This window comes from Mustela lutreola, chromosome 8 (genome assembly GCF_030435805.1).
Source record: "Mustela lutreola isolate mMusLut2 chromosome 8, mMusLut2.pri, whole genome shotgun sequence".
NCBI classification, from domain to species: domain Eukaryota; kingdom Metazoa; phylum Chordata; class Mammalia; order Carnivora; family Mustelidae; genus Mustela; species Mustela lutreola.
The window spans coordinates 74,576,024-74,603,127 of NC_081297.1; the positions used below are offsets into that span (position 1 = coordinate 74,576,024).

The 27,104-nt window shown below is 37.5% G+C and overlaps 1 pseudogene; it reads left to right on the plus strand.

Annotated features, from left to right (window-relative positions):
* The first annotated feature begins 1,061 nt into the window (after positions 1–1,061).
* LOC131839783 (ferritin light chain-like) lies at positions 1,062–26,453 on the plus strand (annotated as a pseudogene).
* The last annotated feature ends 651 nt before the right edge of the window (positions 26,454–27,104 follow it).

Genomic DNA, 27,104 nt, shown 5'->3' on the forward strand with positions numbered 1-27,104 from the left:
ACCCAAAGAGGAAAGTAATCTGGAGGAAACATGGAAAAATGTTAACATGTATCAGATTTTGAGGTTTAGGTTCTCTTTGTATAAAAGTAGATGGTATTGGGAACTGGTCAAGTCTAGTCTTTGGAGCCAAAGACTTGCATTCAAATCCCAGTTCAGCTATTTATTAGTTGTGTGGCCTTGAGCCTCACTTTCCTTACCTGTTAAATGAGGAAAACTAATATGTTTACCCCAAGATGTTACTGTGAAAATTTAATGACTCAACACATGTAAAGTGCACAAAACAGAACCTAGCTCAGAACCCTTGATAGAAATATTAGTTACTATTATTAATTTCCTGTAAGTTTGCAATTTCTTCTAACTTGAAAAATAAAAGGAAAGGTAATGCCATATAAAGTTAAATTTTCTCCATTTATTCTGGTAACTGAAGACAGAAGTTAAATTCTTAGAGGAAATTCTGTGGCAACTGATAAACACTCAAAGTGTTTTGCGCTGTATTACTGGAGATTTTAAACAAAGCATAACATAGGTCTTAAAAAATAAAGGAAAATAATTTGTATACTGCATCTAGAAGATGCAAATTTCTACTAGAGGCTTAAACATATTCCAGCTAGGTCACATTCAAGCTTAATTAAAATATAAGCTCCAACTTAGAAGTTGCAAGCATTGTGGTGATTGCTGACTAGCTTCTCATCAGCCATCATGGGCATGATTTTGTATCCCTTTCAGATTTTATCTACTTTATTCCATTTCACCTTTGGTAACAATAAATATTTACTTTATTCCTCCCTTCTCAACACCTTTTCCCATATTTGAATTTTTTAAAAGATCTTTATTTATTTATTTAACACAGAGAGAGATCACAAGTGGGCAGAATGACAGGCAGAAAGGGGGAAACAGGCTCCCTGCTGAGCAGAGAGCATGATGCAGGGCTTGATCCCAGGACCTTGAGATCATGACCTGAGCCAAAGGCAGAGGCTTAACCCACTGAGCCACCCAGGAGCCACCCATATTTGAATTTATAAAGAATTCCTGGGCACTGTCCTACTTGATCCTTACACAACATGATGAGGTAAGCTGGGTAACTGTAGCGGTGATGAAGGAGTAGAGAATTTGGACTAAAGACTGGGCCCAGTGGGTTGGTAGGAGCTTCAGGTGCAACTGCGTTATGTTTCAGTTGGCACAAATCCTGTGTGAGAATTTTTGGCTGAACACACATTGTTGGGGACCCTTTTGTTTTCACTCTGAGGAAAATGAGTGGTTAAGGGGTTTCCTCAAGGTTACATGGTAGAGTTGGGTCTTAAACACCAGATCTTTGCACCCTAAAACTAATGTTCTTATAGTATACAATGTTGCTTCTTCAGATAGTTATCAGTATCGGAAGAGTTTGTTGGGGCCAAAGGACTATGCTAACAATGGGACCAAGACCAAAATTGATTTTCCGTTGTACCTAGTTCAGACTAAGGTAGCTGCTATCTCTTGTCTAATTCATTTCTATAAATAGTTTGGGTGCCTCCATTTTATTCCCAATAATTTCAGTTCAAAATGGCCATTCTGAGAGACATTATGGGTTCCCTAGGGTATGTATACATGTGTATATGTATTTGCAGAATTTAGGGTAGGTACACCCATACACACACAAACATTCATATATGTATACATATCCTATAGTGTAAATCTCTTTTTTGTGTACCTCTCCTGTCATCCACCCCAATCCACTCCAATCAGAAAATGGACACATGGCTATAAGATCGTGACAGGGAGCCTAATAAATAATGTCTACCAAGTTATTTAAATTAGTCCAAAGAAGGGCGCCTGGGTGGCTCAGTGGGTTAAGCCGCTGCCTTCAGCTCAGGTCATGATCTCAGGGTCCTGGGATCAAGTCCCGCATCGGGCTCTCTGCTCAGCAGGCAGCCTGCTTCCCTCTCTCTCTGCCTGCCTCTCCATCTACTTGTGATTTCTCTCTGTCAAATAAATAAATAAAATATTTAAAAAAAAATTAGTCCAAAGAAACAGGCTATGAATACGATGGGGGGTGGGTGGCATTACTCTTATGAAAACATTTACTTGGAAATGATATTCCAAACCATGAAGAACAATATTTTAGCATTAAACTGGGAAAGAAGAATAGCAAGTTCTAGAAATAGCAGAGCTGTGGGTTCTAATCTCAGCTTTACCATGACTCACCTGTATGACTAGACATGTCATGGAACCAATCTGCATTTTTATTTCCTTATAGGCAAGACAGGGATGACAATACTCACCCTACCTCATAGGGAAGATGTTTGGACTATCTAATTAGTGATTGTAGAGTGTTATTAAAACACACTATGTAATTATTATTGGATCTGAGTCTCATCCTATGTAATTCAATTAGAATTACTCCTTTAATTAGAGCTGTGGATTTTATATAAGGGTTCCCATTCCTCTACATTATTTCTCACAGAAGAAACCGCAATAGATCTCTATGCTAAATATGGTAGTTCTCCTCTTTAAAATTAAAAAAAATAATAATTATTATTTATTTATTTATCTACTTATTTATTTATTTAAGAGAGAGAGCACAAGCAGGGGGAACATCAGAAGGATAGGGAGAAGCATGCTCCGTGCTAAGTAGGGTAGGTCTCTTTTTCTAACTACCTATTGAGGAAGCATTATTGAAACCAATGAATAATACCTCTGTGTAGTCACAGAAGATATTATGAAAGACTAAGGACTGTGATAAGAGCTCATCTTTTGCCTGAGGAATCAATAAATTAGCTCCTTGACTCAATTAGTAACACCTTCTGAAAGAAACTATTGTATTTAATTTTAGAATGAATATTAAAAAATTGCAGTGAGGGCGCCTGGGTGGCTCAGCGGGTTAAGCCACTGCCTTCCGCTCAGGTCATGATCTCAGGGTCCTGGGATCGAGTCCCGCATCGGGCTCTCTGCTCAGCAGGGAGCCTTCTTCCTCCTCTCTCTCTCTCTCTGCCTGCCTCTCTGCCTACTTGTGATGTCTCTCTGTCAAATAAATAAATAAATAAATAATCTTTTTAAAAAATTGCAATGAGCCAGTATTTCTTAACTACATACAAATTGTGATCAAGTCAACTTTTTACAGTGAACATAGTTGACTTGAAGTCATGAACATCATTTAGTAAATAGAGTATTATAATTAAATATCTAACTCCAGCTATTAGTTTCTACATATTTGGGCAAGTAATTCCTTAGTGTTGCTCTCTTTTTCTTCTCTTTTCTTTTTTTTAAGATCATTTATTTATTTATTTGTCAGAGAGAGAGCGCAAGTGGGGGGGTTGGTGAACAGCAGGCAGAGGGAGAAGCAGGCACCTCATTGAGCAAGGTGCCCGATGTGGGACTTGATCCCAGGACCCTGGAATCATGACCTCAGCTAAAGGCAGATGCTTAACTGACTGAGACAGCTAGGTGTCCCTCTTTTTCTTTTATTTTTTATTACAAAAATCAAGCTAAATGAAATAGAGTTTCTCAAAACTAAAAATGTAACAGTATTTGCTTACTTCTCTAAATTATAAAGTGTCACATAAATGTTACATTATTTTTATTATTGTTACTATCTTGCCATTGATATAACCCCCAAAAAATGCTGCTAAAGGATTATTGTCTATATATCTACTGACAGGGATGTCAGTCCCAGAGGTCAAAGTGATTCTTTTAAAACTCTGTCATATGATAGAACCATCTTGACCTACGTGGTAAGCATGAGTGTAACACAGTAGGTAATGCTCCTAAATAGATTATATCTCAGAACACGTGAGTAACCTGAGTCCAAAGAATACAAATTATTGCAAAAGACCTAAAATAAATTCATTGCATGGACTGAAGATGAAGAGCAAATGCTTGGATTTCAGGAAATCTTCCCATTTTTATATATATATATATTTATTTATTTTTAAATATTTTATTTATTTATTTGACAGACAGAGATCACAAGTAGGCAGAGAGGTAGGCAGAGAGAGAGGGGAAGCAGGCTCCGTGCTTAGCAGAGAACCCAATGTGGCACTCGATCCCAGGACCCTGGGATCATGACCCGAGCTGAAGGTAGAGGCTTAACCCACTGAGCCACCCAGGCGCCCTTCCCAGTCATTTTTAATAAGTAAAGCAATTTCATTTGCTTTCTCTAGAATCCAGTTATCATTCATTGGTATCCTGAAGCTTCATCTTTTTTTTCCTTCCCCAGTTTTATTGAGGTATAACTGACATATAACATTGTGTAGCTTAAGGTGTAAAACCTGTTGATTTGATACAGTTATATATTGCAAAATGATTACCACCACAACATTAGATAACATAACTGTCCTGTCACACGAATATCATTTCATTTTGTGGTAAGAACATTTAAGATTTACTCTCCTAGCGACTTTCAAGTATATATTATAGCATTATTGGCTATAGTTACTATGCTGTACATTAGGTGCCAGAACTTGTTAATCTTATAACAGGAAGTATGTACCTTTTGACTAATATCGCCCACTCCCCTTATAGCCATCCCCTGGTTACCACCACTTTACTGTTCCTCTCAGTTTGATTTTTTTAGATTCCACATATAAGTGATATCCTACAATATTTGTCTTTCTCTGCCTGAGTTTTTCACTTAACACAATCCCCTCAAGTTTCATCCAAATTTTTGCACCTGACGGAATTTCCTTCATGGCTGAATAATAGTCATAGCTGAGTAATTTATAGTTATAGTATAACTATAAATATTATAAACACACATATATAATACTTATAGTTATATATATGTTATATATATAGTTATATATATGAAGTTATATATATGAAGAAGATGTGATATATATATATCTTCTTCATTTATCCATTCATTATGGACACTTGGGTTATTTGCACATGTTAGCTATTATGAAAAATGCTGCAATGAACACTGAATGCAGATATCTCTTTGAATCCTGTTTTTACATTCTTTGGATATATTTCCCAAAGTGGATGTATTCCCTAAGAAGGATTGCTGGATCATACATATGGCAGTTTTATTTTTATTTTTTTGAAGAACCTCCATACTTTTTCCACAGTGCCTGTACCAATTTGCATTCCCACCGAAAGTATACAAGGGTTCTCTTTTCTCCACACCCTTGCCAACACTTACTATCTCTAGAGCTTAGCTTACCACTTAAGGATACAGAGAAATGTCTATGGGTTCACCTTACCTGCCAGAGCAGAAAACTGAGGGGTCAGAATTAGGGTTGTAACTCATGGTGACGTTTCACTTTCTAGAATAGAGTTAGAGAACCACTAATGGGAACATAAAGGCAAATGAGGTTTGAAAATTCTGTCTCAGGTCTCACTTGAGTCCCAAACAACCCACAGCTGATACCTTCAGAGATTAGAGATTCATGGATCAACATAAATACAGTTATTTGCTTTTTCAAATCTGCCTTACAGAGAATATCAATGTCTGTTTATTTACTTATTTTCTTAATTGAAGAGACTATTTAAATTAGCACCCTGGCATAACTTGTCGCCAGAGGGTAGTCTCACATGAGGTCTAGAGACACACAGGACTGTAAAGGATGAGCTCACTTAATGATTCATTCACAGTTCTTTTCTTGGTTACTTTTAGACATTATGAGATTGTGGTTTCCCTCACAAAACAAAAGTCAGTAAGATGCCAGCAACTTTTACTGAATTTCAGTAGTCTTTAAAATCAATTTATTAATACAATCATCAGGGATTTCTAAAAATATGTATTTCTGGGTCCCAACCCCTGAAGTTCTGCTTGAGTAGGTCAAAGGTGCAGCCTGAGCATTGGTGAGCCAGTTGTAGAAAACATGGCTCTACTCTTGCCTACTTTCCTCAAAAGAATATTGTCATCTTCATTGTCAGTGCCATTGTCACCATTTACTGACAGTTTATTAAATACCATGTACTATGCCAAGTACTTTACATTTAATACTTAAAATCCTGGAAAGTAAGTATCTTAATCATTTAGTAATGTGAAAACTGGAGAATAGAGAGATTTAATTACACCAATGCCAAATGGAGCTAGAATTCCAGCCCAATCTGTCCAACCTTAGAGCTCCTTCCCTTCGATACCACCTCATATTTGACTCTGTGCAGAAGTTTTTATTTCAGCAGTTTCCTTCTTGCTCCTTGCTTATCAGACACAAGCTTAGATTTTCCAAGAAGTTTTGCAAATATTTCAAACACATTTGAAAGCAATGTTTAAAATGGCCTCAGGGTGCCTGGGTGGTTCAGTTTCTTAAACGTCTTAACTCTTGATTTCGGCTCAGGTCATGTTCTCAAGGTTCTGGGATCATGCCCCACATTTGGCTCCATGCTCAGCGTGGAGTCTGTTGGAAATTCTCTATCTACCTCTCCCCTTCCCACACCACCCCCATGCTCTCACGTCCTCTCTCTCTCTCTTTTTAAATAAATAAATTTTTTAAAAATGTTTTAAATAAATAAATTTTTTTAAAAATGTTTTAAATGCCCTCTACCTTGGAGAACAGGCCACAAAACTTAAAAATTGATTTTTTTTTGAGTTGACAAGGTGTATTTTACTTGATTTCATTATTTTTACTGTCAGCCTACTCCAGGTTAGAGTTTTCCATGTACTCCTTCCCCTGCCCAGTTTTCCAAGTCTAACTGATTCATACAGGAATTTGACATGTATCTAAAACTTCTCATGATACGCATAATGCTTTCATTCTCTCTATGTCAACGTTGATAGTAAAATAAATATTTTTGCTCCTCGATGGCACCAAAACTCAGATTCTTTGCTGTTGAAAGTTGTTCTTTTAATACTTTTTTAAAAAGACTTTATTTATTTATTTGACAGACCGAGATCACAAGTAGGCAGAGAGGCAGTCAGAGAGAAGGGGAAGCAGGCTCCCCGCAGAGCAGAGAGCCCAATGCGGGTTTCAATCCCATGACCCTGAGATCAGGACCTGAGCCGAAGGCAGAGGCTTAACCCACTGAGCCACCCAGGCGCCCCTGTTGAAAGTTATAATAGAAATGATTAATAAAGGTTACCTTAGCCTGTCATGATTATGGTTAAAGTTAAATTTTAGTCACTGATATTTACTAATCTGTTCTATTGGGCCTTGAGAGGCTTAAGCCTGGTCTCAAAAAAACTTTCCCACTTAATTATATTATAAGCAAAGATAATATGAGAATTCTTAAACTTTCTGCCTTCATCTTTCATAATTAGAGACCAAATTCTAGTTCTAGCTTTTTAAAAAAAAGGAAATAAATACACACATACAAATATATAGAGAATAAGAATTTCAAAGATTTTTTTTTTTTTTTTATTCTGACAGAGATCACAAGTAGGCAGAGAGGCAGGCAGAGAGAGAGAGAGGAAGGGAAGCAGGCTCCCTGCTGAGCAGAGAGCCCGATGCAGGGCTTCATCCCAGGACCCTGGGATCATGACCTGAGCTGAAGGTAGAGGCTTTAACCCACTGAGCCACCCAGGCACCCCGAGAATAAGAATTTTTAAATTATCCTTTTTATAACATTTTAATCACTGGAATGTTTGCTTCTCATTGTGGTCCTTCCAAAAAAATTCTTCAACAAAATTTGTCCTTCAACAAAATTCTTAAAGCAATGGTACATTAAATTTGGCTACTGTGATAATAAGGCCCATTGAATCAATGAAAACTTCTTTTAGATGGGAAGACGTCCTTTCTATTCTGGCTTTCATGATTCTGAGCTCTGCTTACTAAATATTTATTCTTTTGGTTAAAAAATATTTATTGATTTCTGTGTTTCAATCATTACATTAAGTTCTATTTTTGTAGTATCTGTCAAATAAATCAGGTCAATAAAAAAGAACACAACTTCACAATTTTTATTTTGCTTTTAATGTTAAAGGACTATAACGAACAGAAAAAGGAATGCCATATTTTTATTTTTTCCATCTACTTATTTACTTTATAACTCTAGACTGTTTTTCCTCGCACACAGGAATGGAATCTATTAATTAATGTAAACCCAATAATACAATCTCATCCCAGTAGAACAAAAGATGAAAAAAGTAGTTATTTGAGCAAATGGCAAAGAAAGTGCTGCCTTACATGTCAAGGCTTCCATTCTGATTTTCAGTATATCATCTTTAAGACCCCAAACCAAATATCATTTTTTTAAGATTTTATTTATTTATTTGAGAGAGAGAGACAACAAGCAGGGGATAAGCAAGGGGAGAGGGAGAAGCAGGATCCCCGCTGAGCAGTGAGCCTGATGTGAGACTCGATCCCAGGACCCTAGGACCATTACCTGAGCTGAAGGCAGACTCTTAACCCATTGAGTCACCTAGGCACCCCACCCAAATATCACTTTTAAGTAAAAATTAAATAAGAGCTTTCGATCATTGCTTTCTAGCTTTCCTAAAAAGAAAGTATACATAGGTGGGTATTAGATGACAGATGTGGAATAACTGCCTGACAACACCAGATGATTGTGCCATGGTTTTCCCATCTTTGTTCATATAGTATAATTTGAAGGAAAGAAGGAACCTGTATCAGTTGGGGTTCTTAGTCACAAAACAAAACTCATTCTAACTAAAGACCAAAAAACAGATTTACAGATACAAGAAAGACCACAGAATTTCTATGATAGTTAGGAAGTCAGGTTTGTAACCAATGAAACCAGAAAGAAAGCCCAAATCACATTGCAGAACCACTCCAACAAAGATCTCATTGCTCTCCTTCTGGGCACAGACCTCCCAGCCCACATCACTGACCTTAGACACTAGACAAAGACTCTATCACTCCTCCCTTGAAAACCATATATCTCTGCAACCATTTTCACCAGAAAACGTATCTGATGTGGGGTCTGTCTTGGTCACATTGTTCTCTTCCAACTGAAACTCACCTGGGTACATGTGAAGAGTAGAGCTGAGGTTACCTGACTGTAGCTTAAAGGTTTACACTGAGGGAGAATGTCAAAAGATGATGAAAATCCAAGTATGAGAAACAGGTGTTACGGATCTTTTCCTGGCCTGTCATAGATCTACTCACTCTTTTGTGTTAAAGATTCTTCCAGACGGTCCTAGGTCTCCTTTCAAATGCAAATACCCATTGAAGAGGCAACGGTTAAAGTCATGTAAGACATAGTATATTTTTTTTCCAGATTCCTTTGCTCAGATAAGAAGCTCTGGACTAAACTAGAAGGTAATATACTAATGACATAGAGAAAGATAAATGCCATGTGATTTCACTTGTACATAGAATCTAAAACACAAAATAAATGAATAAACAAAAAACAGAAACAGACCCATAAATACGGAGAATAAGCTGAGGTTTGTTGGGGGGTCTGTGTAAAGAGATGGGTAATACAAGTGGAGAGTGGAAGATATAGGCTTCCAGTTATAGAATGAAAAATTCATGGGGATAAAAGGTACAGTATAGGGAATATTGTCAATGGTATTTTAACAGCATTGGATGGTGACAGATGGTAGCTACATTGTGATGAGCACAGCAAAACATATGCACTATGCTATACACCTAAAACTAATGTAACATTGTGTGTTGGTGATATGTCAATATAAAAAGTAAAAAAAAGTTCAAAATTAGAAAAATAAATTCTGGACTATATTAGAGCAGAGAACATATAAGAAAAGATGCAGACTCAAGAACTGGTTAGAGTCAATAAACAGGATAAAATTTGACTTCTCAAATTGTTTAGAATCTTGGATTCTAGAAGGTCAAAGAAGGCACTATAATCTCTTCACCTTATTATTTGGAGATATATCAATATATGTGAGTTTTCAGTTGTTATAAAATGTTCTTCTAGTGGCTTATATACATTAATAATCTTTACATCAAAGATCAAGTGATTGGTTTCTGGTTTAGGTACAGACAATAGGATCTTGAGGAGCTCCATAAATCACACAATCCTGCTGTACTAAACTTTAATAACTACAAAAAATTCTATTCACTACAATTATAGAAGCAGAATCTCCATTTCTCCAGGAACCTGCTGAATAGAGCTTGGTGCCAAAGTTAAGTTTCCCCAGAGGAAATCAGGGTTGCTGAGAATAGCCACAAAAGAAACTGGATTGTTTGATGCTCTCATCTCCCTTTCCACATCCTCAAATCCTAAGGATTTCCCTTTTGTCTACCTGAAGCACTCAGTATCCACTAACAAATATCTTCACCACAATTTAAAAAAACACATTTTAGGGGTACCTGGGTGGCTCAGTCAGTTAAGTGGCTGCCTTCAGCTCAGGTCTATGATCTCAGGGTCCTGGGATTGAGCCCATGTCGGGCTCTCTGCTCAGGAAGGAGTCTGCTTCTTCCTCTGCCCTCTTCCTGCCCCCACCTCCCCCCCACCTCATGTGTTCTCTCTCAAATAAGTAAATACAATCATTAAAAAGAACACACATTTTAGGATAAGATCTAGTGTGTGTGCTCACAGTGTCACAGTAGTTTTCGAATTGTTTTTGGCCATATCCTTATATAAAGAATATTTACCTCATGTCCAAATAAATGCATAAATGACTGAAATAAAAGTACCATGAAACAATACCTTACCTTACTAGGAGGAATTAACTCAGATTATTTTCTATTCTTTTCAATTTCATTTATTTTTTATTCAAATCAAGATTCAGTATATTGATTTCACAGACATAGCTTTAAAAGAATTGGCTTCTGGGGCACCTGGGTGGCTCAGTTGTTAAGTGTCTGCCTTCAGCTCAGGTCCTGATCCCAGGGTCCTCAGATCCAGTCCCGTGTCGGGCTACTTGCTCAGCAGGGACCCTGCTTCTCTCACTACCTCTGCCTGCCTCTCTGCCTGTTTTTGTGTGTACTCTCTCTTTCTCTCTCCAGCAAATAAATAAAATCTTAAAAAAAAAAAAAAAAAGAATTGGTTTCCTATGGTACAAATGCTTAGCAAGATTACTAGAAGAAAACATAGGGGATAAGCTCCTTGATATGGGTTTCAGTAATGATTTTTTTTCTTTGATTTGACATCAAAAACAAAGGTAACAAAAGCAAAAATAAACAAGTGGGACTACTACATCAACCTGAAAATCTTCTGCAAAGCAATGGAAATAATCAATGAAATGAAAGGCAACCTACCAAATGGGAGAGAATATTTGCAAACTGTATATCTGATAAGGAATTAATATCCAAATATATAAAGAAATCGTACACTTAAAAACAAACAATCTGATTTTTTAAATGGGCAGAGGAGGGGCACCTGGGTGGCTCAGTGGGTTAAGCCTCTGCCTTTGGCTCAGGTCATGATCTCAGGGTCCTGGGATAGAATCCCGCATTGGGCTCTCTGCTCGGCAAGGAGCCTGCTTCCCCTTCTCCCTCTGCCTGCCTCTCTGCCTACTTGTGATCTCTGTCTGTCAAATAAATAAATAATAAAATCTTAAAAAAAAAAAAAAAAAAAGAAAAGGGCAGAGGATTTAAATAGAAATTTTTCCAAAGGAGACATACCACAGCCAACAGGTACAAGAAATGGTACTAAATATCCCTAATTAGGAGGGAACCACAAATCAAACCTACAATGAGATCACCTCACACATACATGATTGGCTATTAGCAAATAGACAAGAAAGAGAGCATGGTGACTATAGTTAATAATACTGCATTGCATATTTGAAAGCTGTTAAAGAGAGTAGATGTTAGAAATTTTCATCATGGGATGCCTGGGTGGCTCAGTTGGTTAAGCAGCTGCCTTCGGCTCAGGTCATGATCCCAGCGTCCTGGGATCGAGTCCCACATCGGGCTCCTTGCTTGGCAGAGAGCCTGCTTCTCCCTCTGCCTCTGCCTGCCACTCTGTCTGCCTGTGCTTGCTCTCGCTTCTCTCTCTATGACAAATAAATAAATTAAATCTTTTTAAAAAAAAAAGAAATTTTCATCATAAGAAAGGTATCTATGTATGGTAGCAGATGTTAACTAGACTTGTTATGGTTATCATTTCACAATATATGAAAATAATATTATTTTTTTGAAAGCAATATAATGTTATATGTAAATTATACCTTAATAAAGCAAAATTTAGTTAAAAGATAAGACATAACAAGAATTGGTGAGGGTATGAGAAAATGGAAATCCTTGTGCACTATTGATTATAAATGGGGCATCCTATGGAATCCAATATGGAGGTTCCTCAAAAAATGAAAAATAATGCACATTTTTTGAAAGTGACACATTAGTCCAGATGGACTTTATGGATATATATACAGAACATTTCACCCCAAAACTGCAGAATATACATTCCTTTTCAAGTACACATGGAGGGGCGCCTGGGTGGCTCAGTGGGTTAAAGCCTCTGCCTTTGGCTTAGGTCATGATCCCAGGGTCCTGGGATCGCGAGCCCTGTGTTGGGCTCTCTGTTCAGCAGGGAGCCTGCTTCTCTTTCTCTCTCTCTGCCTGCCTCTCTGCCTACATGTGATCTCTGTCAAATTAAAAAAAAAAAAAATCTTTTCAAGTACACATGAAACATTCTCCAGGATAGATCACATGTTAGACCACAAAACTGGAAACCAATTACAGGAAGAAAACTGGGAGAAAACATAAGCACATGGAGCCTAAAAATGTGTCTAAACCACCAGTGGGTCAATGAAGAAATCAAAGAGGAAATCAAAACATACTTTGAAACAAATGAAAATGAAATGACAACATTCCAAAACTATGAGATGCAGCAAAAGGAATTCTAAGAAGGAATTTCATAGTGATACAAGCCTATCTCAAGAAACAAGAATAATCCCAAATAAATAATCTAACTTTATATCTAAAGAAAGTTTAAAAAGAACATAGTACAAAGTTATTAGAAGGAAAGACATAATAAAGATCAAAGCAGGGGTGCTTGGGTGGCTCAGCGGGTTAAAGTCTCTGCTTTCAGCTCAGGTCATGATCCCAGGGTCCAGGGATGGAGCCCCGCATTGGGCTCTCTGCTCAGCAGGGAGCCTGCTTTCCTTCCTCTCTCTCTGCTTGCCTCTCTGCCTACTTGTGATCTCTGTCTGTCAAATAAATTAAAAAAAAAAAAGATCAAAACAGAAATAAGTGAAATAGAGACAAAAAGGTCAATGAAACTGAAAGTTGTTCTTTAAAAAGATAAACAAAATCAATAATCCTCTAGCCAGAATTATGAAGAAAAAAAGGAAAGCGGCCAAAATAAATAAAATCAGAAATGGAAGAGAAGTTACAACTGATATTATAGAAATACACAGGATTATAAGAATACTACAAAAAATTATACACCAACAAACTAAAAAACCTAGAAGAAATAGATAAATTCTTTGAAATATACAAACTTCCAAGACTGAATCACAAAGATGGAAAATCTGAATAGACCAATTATAAGTAACAAAACTAAATTAGTAATTTTAAAATTCCTAAAAACCAAAAATCCAAAACCAGACATCTTCACAGGTAAATTCTACAAATACTTAGAGAAGAATTAGTACCTATTCTTCTCAAATTCCAAAAACTGGAAGAGGAAAAAGTACTTCCAAATCATTTTACAAGGCCAGAATTTCCAGGGCACCTGTGTTGCTCTTTTAAGTGGCAGACTCTTGATTTCAGCTCAGGTCATGATTTCTGGGTTGTGAGACTGAGCTGTGCATCAGGCTCTGGACTCAGCCAGAGTCTGCTTGAAATTCTCTCTCTCCCTCTGCCTCTTCCTCTGCCCCTCCCCTTGCTCACATTCACTCTCTCTAAAACAAATGAATACATGAATGAATGAATGAATGAATGAATGACTAAAACAAGGTCAGCATTTCTTTGACAGTGAAACCAAAGACCTCCCCAAAAAAGAGAAAATTATAGGTCAAAACCTTGATAAACATAGATGCAAAAATCCTCAACAAATATTACAAACCAAATTCAACAATACATTAAAAGGATCATATACCACAGTCAAGTAGGATTTATTCTAGGGATGCAAGGGTGCTTCAACATTTACAAATTAATCAACATGGTATACTACATCAACAAAAGAAAAACCCTACGATTATCTCAATAGTTGCAGAAATAGCAACAGACAAAATTCAACAACATATCATCAAAAACAAAAACAAAAACAAAAACCTCCTAACAAAGTGGATGTACAAGGAATTCACCCAAGTGTGATAAAAAAAAAAAACTCACACACAAAAACAAACTCATAGATATGATAAACCAGTTAGTTGCCAGTGTTGGGAAGTTGGGGATGAGAAAAATAGGCGGGGAGGTCAAAAGGTACAAACTTCCAGTTATAAAATAAATGAGTTCTAGGGATGTAAATATTTAAAAGTAAACAAACACACACATAAGTAAAACAAAGTTCACTATAATCTTATTACCCAAAGATAACCACTGTTAATATATTTTTTAAAGATTTTATTTATTTATTGGACAGAGAAAGAGATCACAAGCAAGAAGAAAGGCAGGCAGAGAGAGGTGGCGAGGCTCCCTGCTGAGCAGAGAGCCTGATGCAGGACTCAATCCCAGGACCCTGAGATTATGACCTGAGCTGAAGGCAGAGGCTTAACCCACTGAGCCACGCAGGTGCCACCACCATTGTTAATATTTTACTTTTCTTATGCACATAATGACATGCATAAAAAGTAGCTAAATAACACATATTTTTAAAATAGATGATAAACATGTTATCATAATAATAATAATAAGGCTAATATCCCATTACAACTTGATTTTTAACTGACAGTATCCATTGTATGACTGTATCATCATTTACTTAAACAATCTCTCATGTATAACTTTTAAGTTGTTTCCACAGTTAACAAAACAAAGAGGCAACCCATGGAATGGGAGAAGATATTCACAATTGACACTACAAAGGGTTGAAATCCAAGATCTATAAAGAACTCCTCAAACTTAACACACACAAAACAGATAATCATGTCAAAAAATGGGCAGAAGGCATGAACAGATACTTCTCCAAAGAAGACATACAAATGGCTAACAGACACATTAAAAAATGTTCATCATCATTAGCCATCAGGGAGATTCAAATCAAAACCACATTGAGATACCACCTTACACCAGTTAGAATGGCCAAAATTAACAAGACAGTAAACAACAAGTGTTGAAGAGGATATGGAGAAAGGGGAACGCTTTTACACTGTTGACAGGGATGCAAATTGGTGCAGCCACTTTGGAAAACAGTGTAGAGATTCCTTAAGAAATTAAAAATAGAGCTACCCTAGGACCTGCAATTGCATTACTGGATATTTACCCCAAAGATACAAATGTAGTGAAAAGAAGGGCCGTCTGTAGCCCAGTGTTCATAGCAGCAATGGCCACAGTCACCAAACTGTGGAAAGAGCCAAGATGCCCTTCAATAGATGAATGGATAAAGAAGATATGGTCCATATATACAATAGCATTATTATGCCTCCATCAGAAAGGATGAATACCCAACTTTTGTAACAACATGGACGGGACTGGAAGAGATTATGCTGAGTGAAATAAGTCAAGCAGAGTCAATTATCATATGGTTTCACTTACTTGTGAGGCATAAGGAATAACATGGAGGACATTGGGTGAAGGAGAGAAGTGAGTTGGGGGAAATTGGAGGGGGAGACGAACCATAAGAGACAGTGGATTCTGAGAAACAAACTGAGGGTTTTGGGTGGGGAGTTGGGTGAGCCTGGTGGTGGGTATTAAGGAGAGCCCATATTGCATGGAGCACTGGGTATGGTGCATAAACAATGAATCTTGGAACACTGGAAAAAATTAAATTAAAGTTGTTTCCAATTTTTTGACATTATAAATGAGGGATCAATGTGAGCATGTTTATGAATATTTCCTTACGTTAAATTCCTAGAAGTGGAGTCAGTGGTGACGGGTTTGTACTTTTAAAATACTCTGGCTTAGCTATTATACTAAGTCTGTGGGGTCACGGACAGAACTCACCATTGCAAATAGACTATCTTGAGAAGGGTTCAGATTTCAGAAAAAATAGTACATTTGCTGACATTTGAAATGTGATTAATAATTCACTGTCAAAGGAGTCGTACAGGTAAAAGGAAGAAGAAGAAGAAAAAAGAGATGTCACAAATTCTTTACGAGCAACTGAGACAGTGCTGTGGAACAAGTATCATAGCTAAGCAACTATCAACAATCCAAAGCTCATTGGAGGGGTTGGGGTGGAGAAGCTATAAGCTGCCTCTGTGGGTGCACTTAGAAGTTCATGTTGGGTCATCTAGGTGGCTCAATTGGTTAAGTGTCTGCCTTCAACTCAGGTCATGATCTCAGGGTCCTGGGATCAAGCCCTGAATCCGGCTCCCTGGTCAGGGGGGAGCCTGCTTCTCCCTCTGCCTCTGCTGCTCCCCCTGCAACCTGCCTGCTCATGCTCGCTCTCACTCTCAAATAAAAAAGTAAAGTCTTAAAAAGAAAAAAAAGCTCATGTCTGTTTTGGTACCTACTGGTCTTACATCTCCTTCCTACTCTTCCAATTCCTTTCCTTGCTAAGTGCCAGTTTAGCTTCCTGACTTTGAAGTGGTGTGTTCTCTTTCAATGATCAGGCTCCAGGTAATTTCTTAATGGATGGTGTCAGTTTTGCTTGTAAACTGGAATCTGAACATTGTTTTCAGTAAATATCCAATAATGTATTGGGGCATGCCGGTGAGTAACTCATCCCTTTCACATGTGAGATCAGCATCTTCTGTAAGCTTTGCAATTCCCTATAATCTTGGGCCATAACAGAAAAGAGATACTTTCTTTTGAGACAGAGGTGAAGAAAGAGAACTGGAGTTAGGGAAAGGGCAAGGAAACATAGATCACAAAAGAGAAAATTGTCTTTAGTATATAGTATTAACAGCATTGTCTTTGTATGGGAGGTATTTGGAGCATTCATTCATTTCTTATTTATTGATTTACTTATTGATTCAACATTTATTAAGTACCCACAAAGAATCAGGTGATTAGTCACTGGGAAGTCAAAGTTAAATACTTCATAGTCATCGCCCATGAGGAGCTCATAGTCTAAAAGATGACCATGTAATATTTTTAGTTATATCTGAACTTAGAAGTGGGGAGAAATGGTAAATATAGTTTTCAGTGTAAAGCTCAAGTTGGGACTGAAGAAATAGCATAACTGGTAGAGTACAGGATGCAGCTACATAACAAGCTGTAATGCCTGTTGGGTGCCCCAGACCGTGGAGAACCTAAAACTGTATTCTGGGATTACATTTGGGTTATGTTCATCACATGTGCTTAGACTGTTAACACTTAATGGCATACTATGGACATGTCACTGAACTAAGTGCTGCTAACTAAGAATAATTATGCCTTGATTTCATGAAGTTTACATCTAAATCCATTGGTCACTGGAGGACCCAAGAGAAGAAAAAGATATTTATTTAATGTTTAGCTAATGAGAAAAGCTGGTACAAGATCTTGTAAGACAAGTTATCATAATGGATTTGGCTCAGTTGAATTTATTCCAGAGGGCACTTACCAAGGCCAAGAAGGAAAGCTACACAAAAAGCAGAGTTAAGAGGCAACTATCTTAGGTAAGCAGTTAATCAATCTCAAGTTTCTTAGTAGTTCCTCCAGGGAAGTTGTACCATCTTGTTTGAAAACCGTGTGCAGTGGTTAGTCAGTATTGGAAAGGAGGACAGTGACGAATCAAAGGAAAATGCAACCGTTAAAATTACATTGCAATTATGATAAGAAACAGATTAGCCAGGAGAGATTGTGCTGTCAAAACCTAGATATTGAAAAAAAAAAAAATTTAACAAACCTGGCATCTGTGAAGTTTGTGATTAAGTACAAAAACAAAATGCATTTTTAGGAATTTCAGTTAAGTTCTATGCTTCTCTTTGGTGATGATCCCATCCTTAGTTTTATGATAATCCAGGTATCTCCAGCTATCTCAATGTATGTTGTGAAATTTTGTAAGCAAAATAAAGTTACAAAGATAAGTAATTTTGTATAGGAAAATATACTTGACTAAACTCATAAGATCTGAATTCCATTTTAGTTTGCCAATAACTCGTGTGGATTTGACAAAAATAATTCTCTTTCTGATTCTTAATTTCTTCACTTCTAAGTTATGGAATATGACCGGTTTATACAGTATCATCTCATCATCTTTTTGTACACCTTGGGCCTCATGTATGTATAGGGCTGGGTGGGAAGTGGTATTAGTGACTTGGAAATCCGAGTTTTGTACCTCTCCAAAACTGGGGGCTCATTTACATGCTAAAGAACCTCACCCTTTGGGAAGAATGGGATGAAAATTTGTCTTGCAGCTGGGAGGACACTCAGAGCACACAACTAAGCACATGCAAAGGGAAAATTAATACTTACTGGAGGCTTCAGTCTGGTAGCGAAGACAGGGGATGGGCCAAAGAAACCTATAATGGGACCATTTCCTACCTATCTTAATATTTATTGAGAATCTCTGTTTTCTAATTTAATTTTATTATGTAATGTAATTTAATTATTTTATTCTTTGTTTCACACTAATATCTGGATCAAGAAAGTGCCATAATATTCCTTTTCTGGGATTTTGCAATCGCTGAAGTCATCTTGCTGATTGCTTTACTTTAGTCTTGGCAGGAGCAGGTAACATACCCCTGCTTTTACATGATTTATAGCTAAACAAAGCCTTTTGTTTTCCCCACTCAGTTCTTAATAGGGCAGAACAATTGTTTTTTTGTGTTTTGTTTTTAATTTGAAGGAATAATTCTGAGCGGCAGTCAACACCCATCCCAGGCATGTAGAGTCAAGTGTTTTGGCCAGTCAAAGGTGACTTTTGGGTCAGGTATTAACCATGGAGAGACATTCAGATATTTTGCCTATTGAATTTTAAAAGACTTATTTGTGAAAGACTTAACTTCAGGACATTGTGGCTTTAAAAAGTGTGCAAATGTTTAGGTTGCCACCACTCCGAGTGGTTGCTCACAACACAACCAAGGTGTGGCATTTGTACCACACAGGTTCTATCTTGCTGATTATTTATGGTAATTACACAGGAGGTGAATGAACACACTGTGCAAGCTGGAAAAATAAAGAGAGATTGTGATTTGAGGGGAGGGGAGGAGAGACGTGAAGAGAGGGATATTGAATAAAATGGGTGTGGTGTATGTTCTGGTTCTGAAACCTTGGTATCTGTCAACCATGCAGTAGATACAAAGATCATTGTAGCATTAAAATTAATAGAAATCCCATTTAAATTTTTGTTCCTGCTGCTTTTGAAATATATCCTCTTAAATACACATGAGAATTGTAAAAGAACTATTTTCCAATTTAAAGCAAAACAAGCTAATTTGCCTTTTCTCTTATCTGAATCTTTATATGCTTATCAGAACATTGTTGTTTGTACAAAACCATTAGTTGATATTTCCAAAATTTTTATTTATTATTCTTCTGCTATGCTGCTGAGTAGTTCTTTCCATAAGCATCTAAAAAATTTAAAACATACACTTCCAAATGTTTCTTGTTAAAGTATTTCAAAACTTTTCATTCATAGTATTCTGATTTAAAAAAAAAAAGAACCTGGGGAATATTTTAGATTCTGTTTTTCTTTTATGATTCATACTGGTATCTGTACTTTAGCATTAGTAAATATCACGTAATTTAGTGAATATATACACGAAATACTAAAATAATATATAATTACAATTAAAATAGAATATTATAATGTATAAAATAATTATACTTAAAATATATAAATAATCTATTATATAACTATATATAAAAATAATACAAAGTAATATATACTAAATATATTATGTAATTGGTTTATATTTGTTAAACTGTCAAAGCTTCAGTTTTCCCAGCAATAAAATGGCATTTGAACACTTCCTAAAGATTACTGAAAGGATGAAACAAGAAAATTAGACAAACAACTAGCACAACTACTCTGACAGTAGTAGTTAATGAATGAATATATATTATTAGCCAGATAAACACAGTTACATATTCAAGATACTTATTACATATATATCAAATAGTCCAAAGGATGATTTATAAGACACAAATTCAGAGATCTTGAGAGTCTCATTATTCAAAACTCTGCATCTATTCACATACATTATTTCCTGAGGTGAAGAAAGGCTTCCCTGATAAGTTGTCATATAAGTAAGATGAGCATAGGCTAGGCAGCTTGGAGGAAGAATCAAGAATAAATAAGGGGGGGGGGCACCTGGGTGGCTTAGTCCATTAAGTGTCTCCCTTTGGCTCCAGTCATGATCCTGGGGTCCTAGAATCGAGTCCCATGTCGGGTTCTCTGCTCAAAAAGGAGTCTGCCTCTCCCTCTCCCTCTGCTGCTCTTTCTCTCTTTTTCTGTCAAATAGGTAAATAAAATATAAAAAAAAAAGAATAAATAAGGGTGATGGTGATTGGGGCAGGGAGAGGAAATTAACATATGCAAAAATTTTCAGAGGCTCCCAAACTGGGCTGCGTATTGGAATCATTGGGGGAGCTTTAAAAACATGAATCCTAGCCCTGGGTCCCACCCCCAGGAGTTCTGATTTCACTGGTCTGGGGCAACCAGGCTAGTAGGATGTTTTTAAAGCTCTCCAAGTGATTCTAATGTGCAGTCAAGGTTTAGAACCATTGCACTGGAGGCAAGAAATCTGGGAGCCACAAGAAAATAGAAAGGGTAATGAGTAAAGAGGATAGAGAGGCTAAGATGGAAGAAGTGGACAATTTATAAAATGCCTCATCCACTGTGTGATCCCTATCCTGTGCTGAGCTATGCTAAGAACTTCCAGCTTTACTGAACAGGGAACAGCTGCAAAGAAAGGTTTTGCTCTCACAGCTGCAGGGTCAAGAACTGATTGTAGAAAGTAAGACTAGAGGCAGGAGAGAAGTTTGGTAAGGTAGAGTTTGCAGTTGTGCAGGCTAGAGAAGACTGTAGCCTAAACCAGAGCAATGCCCATGGATGGAGGAAAATGGAGTGATTTGAGAGCCCTTAGAGGAAGAGCTGACAGAAGCTGGTGACTAACTGGAAAGCAGGGTGAGATGCTTTTAATTAAGGTTAGCCAGAACAAGTAGAAGTCTGTGAGAAAAAGGTAAATTCAGTGTTGGAAATGCTGGTTTGACATGTGCAATGCATGTCTAGATGCAGGTGCTGGGAAGCAGTTGGGACATATAGCTCTGGAACTAGAGAAAGCAAGGGTGGGGACCCATGTATTAGATACTGAAAGCAAGGATTTAGTACTCAGGTCTCACACAGACTTCCTTTTCCCTCTCTTCTTTGCAGCTTCACTGGGCTGGCCCCACCAGACCTGAACTTCGGGGGCTGGCACATAAATCATGTTTTGATTTAGAATGTAATGTCGGTAAAATACTAAAGTAAAGGGGAGAAATGAGAGCAGCACAACTTATTACAGAGAGCTACTTTGTCACAACTCTTCCCGTGGAGATGGTAAGACACTGTGGAAGCACCAGAAAGAAAAAATCAAATATGACATGGGCTCTGCATCCTACCTCAGATGTAGGTTCTTGGCAGCCCTGTTTTTTCCTACCTGACCCTGGCCCCTTGGCCAGACCTAAGTGGACCAAATGTGGCACCTGAGTCCAGTTGGACCAATATGAAACTCTCTGGACAATGTAAACTGAGAGACATCTCAGAGCTCTGGAAGAAAAGTTAAAGGATTCCTGCTGGGGAATTGCCTTATTTCCTCCATTCCTGCTGAAAGTTGGTTAACTTTTCCTTGGATTCTGTAAAACAGATTTCACTGATAGTCCCAGTAAAATATCCATAAATTCTTGTAAATAAATTGGAAATATTCCAAATGTCAATGAACATAATACCGCCATTACAAAACTGGGAAGCCCTCTGACTTACTCTTCAATATTGTCTTGTAAGATTACTCATTAAATGAAAAAAACACGGGAAGAGCAACACAGATGGTATCATTCCATGCGAAAAAAAAAACTATATGTGTAGGTATGCATAAAATCTGAAATCTGAGCCACAGCCAAATTTTAAGAGTAGTTACTTTTTTCTGGATTTGGAATTGTACAGAAAGTATTTGATAGTGTTTTATTTTTATCTTTTTTTAAGTTTTAACAAAATTTTCATTTTTTGTTAACCTAGCTTGAGTTGATTTTTTTAACTTGTAGCCAAGAGAGTCTTCACACAACAGATGAAGCCACATAAATACAAAACTTCAAGAAGCTTAATATTCATTAACTCTATAGTGAGATTTGGAGAAGAGCATTAAGTTGGAAGGGCATTAATAATTAGAAAGGATATAAATTAAGAAAGGTAATCAGGATCCAGATCATGACAGTTCTCATATATATACATCTCCAGGTTCCCCACCTTATAAATAACAACCTCAGGTTCTAGGAATGATTGAGTACAAGCCATCCTTCTTGCTGTACAAGAATCTAAAGATAAAGCCTCTGAACCCTTCCAATTTATAGTAGCACAAGAGATTGTTTTGAATATTTGAAGAATATACAACTGAAATCTTTGAACCGAGTCTGGATTTAGTGGTAGTAGGAAAATATTTGTGCTAACTTGTCCTTAATAAATACTTCAGTATCAGTATCAACTTCTAAATCTACAAACACCTCCATTAATCTTTTATTTGACACGACATCTCAAAGAAAATGACAGCAAACACAGCAAAGATATTTAAAATATCTGGCCACTTAAAGAATAAAAATATGCCATCTGGTTTATGCATACCCCCAGGGAAAAAAAGTGATGTTGTTTTTGTTTAAGTATGCTTTCCATAATCTACTGCCAACATTTCTCAAATAACAATTTCCCACCATCACTAAAAGGTAACTCTCTAGCTTGTACACTAAAAAATCTGTACACTTCCATCTACATTCCATGCAATTATGAACGGTCACTCAGTTTTATCAGTTTAAACAGGATTTTTTATTTTCAAAGATGGAGGCCTGTTCAATGAACTGTGACAGTGATTTTTAGCCTATTTTTATTGCAAAATATAATATGTTGAGAAGAATTTATAGGAAAATGCAGATATTACCAATGCACAGGTTAGGAGATAGAACACTGCTGGCAACCTAGAAGTCTGCCCATGTTGTTGATGTGGGCCTTCCAGAACATATCCTTCTCCCTTTAGCTTAGACATAATCATTATTATGATTTATGATAATAACTTCCTTATATTTTTGTTATAGTTTATTTTTTTTTACCAATTATGTATGCATCCCTTTTTCTGAACTTCATATAAATGGATGTATACTAATACTTTTCTTCTGTATCTCATGATTATAATGTTTATTCAAGGGTGCCTGGGTGGCTCAGTGGGTTGGGCCTCTGCCTTTGGCTCGGGTCATGATCTTGGGGTCCTGGGGTCGAGCCCGTGCCGGGCTCTCTGCTCGGCAGGGAGCCTGCTTCCCCCCCTCTCTCTGCCTGCCTCTCTGCCTACTTGTGATCTCTCTGTCATATAAATAAATAAAATCTTTTTTTAAAAATAAGGTTTATTCAAGTTTGTATAAACCTGTAGTTTGTTCATTTTTTAAAAAAATATTTTATTTTATTTATTTGTGAGAGAGAGAGAAAGTGAGAGCACAATTAGGGGGAGAAGCAGGCAGGGGGAGAAGCAGGCAGAGGGAGAAGCAGGATCCCTGCTGAGCAAGGAGTCTGATGTGGAACTCAGCTCCCAGGACTCTGGGATCATGCCCTCAGCCAAAAGCAGACACTTAACAAACCGAGCCACCCCGGTGTCCATGTAGTTTGTTCATTTTAAATTACTGAGTAATATTCGACTATAAGAACACAGCATTTTTTTATTATTGTTATTCTATTTTTGATAGACAAAAAAGTATAAAGCCTCTTGAAGACCTAAGGTAAATATAATTTGGAGTGACCCTAATAATTGTATCCAAAATTTTATTTGAAATTGAATGTTTATAAAATATGGATCTCTAGAGCAACATTGCTCAATAGAAATTTCTGGATAATGGAAAGGGCTCAAAAATGATTGTCTTGGGGCGCCTGGGTGGCTCAGTGGGTTAAGCCGCTGCCTTCGGCTCAGGTCATGATCTCAGGGTCCTTAGATCGAGTCCCGCATCAGGCTCTCTGCTCAGCAGGGAGCCTGCTTCCTCCTCTCTCTCTCTCTCTCTCTCTCTCTGCCTACTTGTAATCTCTCTCTGTCAAATAAATAAATAAAATCTTTTTTAAAAAAATTCAAAAAAAAAAGACTGTCTTTTTCTCTTAGTTTTCCCTTTTAAAATCTTTCATTCTATGAGATCTATTAAAAAGTTCTGCTGCCTTTAGAAATATGCTCCTCTTTATCACTTTCCACAAATTAAAATGGAAGGCAGGAAGAATCTCTTACAAAACAGTTCCTCGAGGATACTGTCAGGCCTGACACTTTTCATAGGAATTCCTGAAACAGCGAAGCATTTACACCTCATGTGAGAGAAATCACTGCTGAACACACTCCCTGCATGTTTTGTCCCTGTTTGGTTGTCATTACAGCTGTGTAACAGGTGCACAGACTTTCTTCCTTTTTAAAAATAATGGCAAAGAGGCTTCCCACCCCCATGCACTCAGTAGGTGGTCCTAAGCCTTAAACCAAACAAAGCTGCCAGGAAAGGATCTCCTTGTCATTGAATTCTGCCCATTAGGAACAGTCACTTTCCAGAATTAATGCAGCAAAAGCAATTGCCATTTTCTATCATTGCAGAGTGAAGCACATGATCTGCACTTGGCAAAAGTACATGAACAAATGCTCAAACCTTGAAAAGTAATTGTGTGATGTACTATCAAGAGCATTAATCAAATACTTGAGCAAACTAAGCAGCAATAGCTTAGCAGCATATTTATGGATATATCTCCTCAGGCAAGGAAAACAAAGGCAAAAAGAAACTGTTGGGACTACACCAAAATAAAAAGCTTTTGCACAGCAAAGGAAAAACCATCCACAAAACAAAAAGGCACCCAACTGAATAGGAGAAGATATTTGCAAGTGACATATCTGATAGAGGTTAAATCCAAAATACATAAAGAACGTTTACAAGCCAACAACAAAAAAACAATCTGATTGAAAGATGGGCAGAGGATCTTAATAGACGTTTTTTTCTAGAGAAGACATACAGATGGCCAACAAACACATGAAAAGACGTTTAGCACCACTCATCTTCAGGGAAATGCAAATCAAAACCACAATGAGATATCACCTTACATAGTTAGAATGGGTATTATCAAAAAGAAAAGAAATAAATATTGGCAAAAATGTGGAGAAAAAGGAACCTGGTGCACTGTTGGTAGGAATGTAAATTGGTGCAATCATTGTGGAAAACAGTACGATTCCTCAAAAAATTAAAAACAGAAATGCCACATGATCCAGTAATTCCGCTACTGGGTATTTACCCAAAGAAAATGAAAACACCTATTCAAAAAGATACCCCAACCCAGCCACCCAAGTGTCCATTGATAAATAAACAGATAAAGAAGATGTGTATATATATATATACACACTTATGTATACACATATATGGAATATTACTAAAAAAAAGATCTTGCCATTTGCAACAACGTGGATGGACCTAGAGTGTATTATGCTAAGTAAATAAATCAGACAGAGAAAGACAAATGCCATATGATTTCACTTTTATGTGGAATCTGAGAAACAAAACAAACAAATGAAAAACGGACTTTTAAATACAGAGAACCAACTGAAGACTGACAGGAGGTGGGTGGGGGGATGGGCAGAATAGGTGAAGAGGATTAAGAGGTATGGGTTTTCAGTTATAAAATAAATAAGTCATGAAAATGAGAAGTACAGCATAGGGAATAAAGTCAATAATAGTATGGTATGAGGCAGTGTGTCCAAGGTCCCGAGGATCTGTCTCTGGCTTCAACAGTGTTAGGACCAAACAGATCCAGGGATGCCCCTCCTACAAGCCTCCAACCACCTTCCAAACTTTTTTCCAACTTTTCTTTCCAGAGCTATGTTCTCGGTCACTCTTCCTCTGGGACCAGCCAACACCGTATTTTGAGGGTAGCTCCTTACTACTGATCTCCCCTGAGTTCCCAGATTCGTTAGAATTTTTCCACCCAAGTGGAGGACACCATCAACCGCCTGGTCGGCAGATGCTTGCTGACTTTCTTTGGGCATATATTTCTTTGGGCTTCTACTTCCTTTGGACCATGTGGCTCTGGAGGGAGGGGGCCGCTTATTCCAGGAGTTGGCTGAGGAGAAGCGCAAGGATGCTGAATGTCCCTTAAAGACATAAAACCAGCACTGCAGCTGTGCCCTGTTCCAGGATGTACAGAAGTGTCCCAAGATTAGTGGGGTAAAAACCTGGACACCATGGAAGCTGCCATGCTCCCGGAGAAGAACGTTAATCAGGCCCTTTTGGATATGCGTGGCCTGGGTTCTGCCACACCAACCTCCATCTCCGTGACTTCCTAGAAAACCACTTCCCAGATGAGGAGGTGAAAGTCATCAAGGAAATGTGCTACCACCCAACTAACTTCCGCAGGCTGGCTGGCCCATAGGCTGGCTGGCCCCCAGGCTGGGGCCAGGTGAGCATCTCTTCCCAAAGCTAACCCTCAAGCACAGCTAGAGCCTCTGAAGCCCAGCAGTCCTTGAGGGGACCTCTGGCATCCCCTTGGTGCCAGGGCTTGTGCCCAAGCCTCTCTCTGCAGCTTTTAAACCACTCTAGAGCCCTCTCACAAGCCATGGACCAAATGAAAACAATAAAGCTTTTTACAGCAAAAAAAAAAAAATTGTAATATTATAATAACAATGTACGGTTAACTACACTTACCATGTGAGCATTAAGTAATGTAAAGAATTGTTGAATCACTGTGCTATACACCTGAAACTAATATGACATTGTATGTCAACTATACTTCAATAATTATTAAAAAGCAGCCATAGAAAAGAGCATGTTTGGCTCCCTAAAAATGTTAAATTCTATATTAATAAAAGATGAGAATATAACAATAGGTTACTCTGTTTCTGCTATGTAAGGAGGAGTTTTTAAATCATTTTATAAAAACACTCAAAAATAAATGATCACAAAAAATACCAAATTAGTTAATAAAACTAGTAAACAAATATCTCCTTTCAGATGGTCCCTTCTCTACTCAAATTAAAAAAGCTCTTGAGGAATGCTTGGTATTTGCCCGGGTTGGTCCAATCACTGGAACTGGAGGTGACTGGGTAGAACTTGTACAAGCTCCTACTTGAAACAGGTAGCCAGGACAAAAGT